Here is a 6,805-nt window from a genome sequence, read left to right on the forward strand (position 1 = left end):
AAAGACCTTTTTATACTTCTTCAGAAGCTTCTTTATATACTTGTTCTTCTATATATTCTTTATCTTGATTTTCTTCACTTTCAGGTTCTGTATAATATACAGAATGCTTTTAGATAAGATCTTGTAAATCATTCTCTTTACTTATTGATATGTAAGCAGATTTAATTCTTCTATATCAGAGATATGAAATGTCCTTCTCATATCAGTTGATAGAATTATATGAATCATTTTCTTTCTATCAGTCAACTGTATATGATATATACATCATTGAATCTGCAGATTGAATCTTTGAAATCAATCAAGTCTGAGAATAAGATTGTATTTCATATTCTGTAGCTCTCACACTCAAATATAGCTAGATTATTCTTCAAAGTGCAAGAGAACTCTTACTCTTATAGATGATATTAAATATCAGTTATCAGATAATCTTATATATTAGAGATTCTTCACTCAGTAGATCTCTTTCAGTCTTCAGATCATATAATTATTAATATATTATATAGATACTTCTGTGTCTACTAACACTTTTACAATCATCTCTTAATTCTTATTCAAGTATCTCTTATACATTAATATTTCAGATCTCAAGATATTAAGATGAGTGTCTGCTTCATTCTCATCTGCATCTTATTTAGAAGTCTGCTTTCTCTTAATATTTACAGAATTCAGAGAGTCATCTAATACAGACATCTCTTTCACTTTAAAGACTTTTTATAGAATATCAGTAAGTGTCTCTGAGCTCACTGATTCTGCTAGTTTTTTGACTTTCTTACTTCTCTTGACTGTGCACACTATATGTAATCTTTTATATCATGATTCTGATGTCTGCAGTTAAAGCAAGCTCAATACTTGTAATATTAAGATTTTCACTTAGAGAATTTCTTTTTTAAGAGATTCAGTGCTTTAACAATGACATTTAAATCTAGATTCATTGTATTCAAGTATGTAACTTATGTTATTAAAGTCTGATTACTCATTCTCTGTTGAAGTATACTCAATTGCAGTATTTTCTGTCACAGTTAACTCACTTATTTCTGTATAATATAAATATTATATACTTTCTTCACTGTATCTGACTGTGAGATTAAGTATTTTTATTCCACTCTTAACTTAAGTGTAAGATTATGAATGAAGATCTGTAAACAGAAAGATGTTAAAAGCTCTTCATTCAATGTGAGATAGTATAAGCTGAAGTGTGTGAAGTATGATGTAAGATTACTTACTTATCTATACTTAGTGAAGTATTTATAATGTTTATTATATATATTCACTTTCTCAAAGTTATATAAGATTCATTTGAAAAACTCATTTCATATTTATAAGAATGAATATTATTCTGAGTCTGTGAGATTCATCTTTTCATTAATTATTCATAATGACTTCACTTTTCTGTGTAGAAACACAGCAGATCTTCAGACTTGTTAAAATTCTATTAACTGTCTATCTGTAAGTTTATGTTCAATCTGATAATATAATTGTATCTGGCTTAGCTAGCTGATTACAGTATTATTTTTTCAGTTATTATTGAAGCTTGATGACTCTGACAGATCTCTCAGCTTGATATATTTCATACTTGAATTCTCATTCTGTACAGCAGTCTCTGATGATATATATACTTCTGAAGAGATCACAAATAATTATGATGAGATCTTCAGATTCAGTGTAGTTATCTGTCTATGTAAATATTTGATCTTCTGCTGCAGGTCTAAGACCTGGTTTTCTCTATTCTTATTGATGATGATGATTGTATTGATGAAGCTCTTCATAGTGAATGCTTGATTCACAGTGAATGTCAATTGTTATTTAGCTTTCATCTCAGTTTATCACTGTGTATACAAGGCCTTGATTTTATTTAGAATTCTTGTACATGTATGAAGCTTTAATTCTGATTTAACAGTCTCAGCTGCTTTTCTTACTGCTTTGAGTAAACTCTCTGAGAGGTTCTGCATACCTTCCAGTTCAAGTAGCAGAGAAGAGTGTTATTTGTATTGACTAGAAAAGGTATTCATTTCAGTGATTTCTTATTGATCATATGATGTCTATCATTATATTACTATATCATTATATCACTATATCATTATATGATTTCTGTTATCATTGTACGACTCCGGTGATGATCACTCTCTCTTTTATTCTTCTGAGTGAAGAGCAGTCTTCTTTGAATCTAGTTCACTTGTAAGAATAAGTGCTCGCAGGCGATTATTCGGGTGTTCGCAGCTTGGCGTGATATGTACTGTTAACTACTAGAAGTATTCACAGTAGAAAGATAAAATATAGAGATCAAATATATAATAGTATTCAAGCTGAGTTATGAATAGTATTCATAAACTTCAGTCTATATAGTTATGTGTAGTCAAGGACTGCTAACTCTATTAATTACACAAGAGATAGAAATAGAGATAAAGAATCTGTAAGAAGCAGAATTTCTTACATATCTCTTTCTCTCTAAGACTTTATTCATAAAGCCTTTCACTGAGTAACTTCATAGAATCAGCTCAGCACTGCAGTAATACTCACTAAAAACTCTTCATATCTATAAAAAAATCTCAGTGAGGAAAAATTTCTTGTTATTATAAAGGAAAAAGAGTCTATCACTCAGTTTCTTATTCTGTAAGATTCTTTATAGTCTACAGATTCTTCTCTGACTATCACACAGATTTATCTCATATCTTTTATATAGAAGAGTTTCAGTTGACTCTCAATCATTTTTATAAGATTCTTATATAATTATTACACAGATTTATCTCATAGATAAATCACTCTCTGTAAGATTACTCTTATTAAATAGAAGTATTTATAAGTTGATCTTTCACTCATTCTTATAAATCATTGTTCTTTAACACTGTAGAATTGTGAGGAATTTTCCATTCTTTCATTAACTTTATAGAATTATAGAATCAAGATATCTACAGTCTATAATCACTCTTTATAGTCATATAGAAAGATTCAGATCTGTAATTCATAATCATTCTTTATTTACTAGAGTAATCTGACTGATCTATAGAATCATTCACAGTATAAGCAAATCTCTCTAAAGTAGTATAAATATCTCAGATCTGTCTGTTAAATCTTATCTTCTTTTCTCTTTTTTTATAACAGCTTTCATTCTTATAAACTGTAAGTATTTTTATTCATTCATAAAGTATTTTCACTCAGATAATAGAGAGAGAGTGTTTCTGACAATGTCTATATATTGATTCAAGAACTTCTCAAGAATAAAAATTTTTTCAATTTTAATATCTTTATAAATAATGTCTGACTGCTGCTGAGCTTCTTATGAGTGTTTCTATAACTTCTCTAGTTGCTTTTTGCCAGCTAATGAAGCAGGAATATCACTGCTCATAATAGTATCTTCATCTTCTTCAGTCTTACTATCACACTCAATCTTCAGATCAGCAGTTAATTTCATATCTTTCTCAGTTCAGTTTCTGGCTCTAAGCAGTGCAGTCTCACTCTTTGCTATAAGTCTCTCTGTAAGTAATTTCTTACAGACTCTAGCTGACAGTTCTTATAAAGCTTCTGATATTGTCAGTATCTTCTGCAGTTCTACAGATCTACAATCACTTCTCTTTTATCTGCACAATCTCTGATCAGGTATATGTAAATATGTCTAGATTCTTTATCAATGATTCTCACACTACAGCACATTTCTGCAATCTCATTGTTAATGAGAGATGAGTTCTCAGATACTCACAAAATCTGAGTAATTAAGATAATGCAAATGTTATGAATTCATGACAGAAGTTGATCTGAATAGATGAGTCTTCTCTTTATATCTCAATTATTTTCAGACTGAATACTTCAGCACAACTGAGAAAGTAAACACAGCTTCATGAGAGATATCTGATCACACACACAGATGATCAGTTCTCAAGACTCTGCTATAACTATACACACTCTGATATTCAGCTTCTCTGAAGTCTGTGCATTTGTCACGCCCCCGGCCGCGCCAAGGCCCCGCTGCGGTTTCACACGGCCCATTGCTTCCATGCGGATGATTTCATCCTGTCTGAACCGGTTTCCAACCACTCTATGACATCATTCAGATATATCATAGAAAGATCTGATTAATGAATATAAGAACCCTGCTTCTATACAAGGTCAGCAGATTACTCTTTCTTGATAGTAAGATACTGCTGAGATATTACTTCAGCTATTCTCACTTATAGAATGAGAGAAGAATATTCACTCATTATCTATATAGAATAGCTAGATGCTGACTTCTTATCAAAGAAGTCAGTGATTCATTTTTTTCTTCTACTGAAATATATACAAGAGTTACTGTGTTTCTCATACAATCTTCTTAGTATACTAAGTATTATGTCTGTGATATTCTTTTAATAATTCTGTAGTCTACAAGCTCACTATTCAAGTAAGACAGTCAAGCTCATTTATACAGCTTCTTAAACAACTATCTCTATATAATACTGCTGACTAGTCATTACTTCAGTTCAGTATATTACAATTCAAATCACTTAATCTGATTATAAGTTTGAATTAGTTGAGCTTTAACAGACTGATATGACCTTATACACCTGCACTGAAACTGATCTGATCTCACTCTCTGAAGAAAACTCTACATCATTCTCTAGAGTGTGTACATCTCTACTTCAGCAGAAATCTGAGATTTCTGAATCTGCTGCATATCTTGACATGAGTTCTTCAACTGCTCTATCATCACCGCGGCCTCTACACATCTACATCTATTATAGAGATAGAGAGATTAAGATCAGAGATTCTCTGAGATATAAGAGAAATATATTATCTGAATTTCACAGCTTTATCTGTATTCTTGAACAGAAATTCTACCTTAATCTGAGTCAGTATAATACTCATGAGATATGAGTAATATACACTGTCAACCTTCTTGAAGATATCTCTGTGACTACTTGAGCTACTAAGAAGAGAGAGCTTGAGTGTACTAATACTGCAATAACTTGAGAAGAATTCAAGAACTTTCTACTAAATTAAATTAAAGATCACTGTAACTGCAGCTTCACAGCAGCACAGTGATTCAACTCATTATATCAATGAGATAATGAGAATTCTTTCAATTTCAATATGAGATTTGAAGAATATTAAGAGAAATTAACTGATAATTTGAATCAATTAAAAACACAGCTTTATCTTATAAAGCTGACTCACAAGGTGCAGACAATGATATCACAGTATCAGAGTTTATTAATTAATTATACTGAGCTTGTCAATCTGACTTCTCAGATCTATTTGAATAATCAATTCTCTGAGAAAAAGATTAATAAGATCTCTTCTAAGTAATTAATAATGAGATTTAAACAGCACTGTGACAGCTTCAGTATGAAGAAAGTAAAGAAGAATTTCAAGTATTCTGAATCTTCACTCACTGTGAAGAAATACTAAAAAAGATTTGATAAAGATCTCTGTTTTAACTGTGAAGTTAATGATTATTATATCAGTGATTGTAAGAAACTGAAGAAGAGAAGAAACTGAGAAGATATCTTCTCAAAGTCAACTTCTCTTCTGACAAATATATTCATAGAAGATAAAGAAGAGAAAGAAATAAAGAATTAATAATTCTTATATCTCTGAGTTCATGTTATGATCACAATACATACTCTGAAAGAGAAGATATTAGTGAGATATCTACTTAACTCTGAGATGAATATTAACTTCATATTCTATTTCTTTTCTTTGATAAAGAGCTGAAAGAAGATAGATCTGTCAGATTATATGAAATTTATTAATGAAATGAAGTATCACTGTTTTAGCATAATTCAAGTGAAGTGTGTGATCACAGACTCAGAAGAAATCTTCAAGAAGAGCAGTCTGCTTCTTCACACAGTCAATATCATAGATAAGAATATTATTCTAGATCTCTTATGATTGAGAGAAAACAATTCTCTCATTGACTAGATCACTCAGATATGACAGTACTGTCTCACTAATAAAGAGACAGTGATAGAGAAATCTGAAGAGTTTCATCAGAAGAATCTTGAGAAAAAGATAGAGTTAATATTCACTACAAGATTAACAGCAGTATCTGTTATTAAAGATAGATAAACACAACATCTCTTTACAGATTATAAGAATGTCTTTTTGAAAAGAGAAGCAGCAAAGTTTTCTGATATCAAGATATGATATAAGATTTATCTTAAAGACAGTGTAACAGCACTGTACAGGCCTCTTTATAACTTGTCTGTAAAGGAATTGAATGTTCTGCACAAATATCTTGAGAAAGTACAATTAAAGAACTGAATATACTTATCAAAGAGTTCAGCAGAAGTGTCTATACTCTTTATACTTAAGAAGAATGATAGACTATGTCTATGTATAGACTACAGAGGTCTTAATAAGATGATAATTAAGAATTACTATTCATTACTGTTAATTGATGAGATAATTGATTGATTATCTGAAGTAAAGATATTCTCAAAGATTGATATACAGAATGTCTATCATAGAATCAGAGTTAATGAAGACAATATTTGAAAAACAGCTTTTTATACTAAGTATGACAATTTTGAATATCTTATTTTATCTTTTAATCTTTGTAACACTTCAGCCATCTTTCAGTTCTATATAAATAAGACACTGTGAGGTCTTGTCAATGTCTTCTGTATAGTATACCTGAACAACATTCTAATCTTCTTAAAAATGAAGAAAGAATATGATACTTATATTTGAGAAGTATTGAGTTACTTGAGACAGTATTAACTTTATATAAACACTGAAAAATGCTCATTCTACATGCAGAAGATTGATTTCTTAGATTATATTATTAAGATAAACAACATTTCAATAAACAGAAGCTGGGTCTTCATCATTG

Source organism: Blastomyces gilchristii (assembly GCF_000003855.2).
Source record: "Blastomyces gilchristii SLH14081 genomic scaffold supercont1.1, whole genome shotgun sequence".
NCBI lineage: Eukaryota > Fungi > Ascomycota > Eurotiomycetes > Onygenales > Ajellomycetaceae > Blastomyces > Blastomyces gilchristii.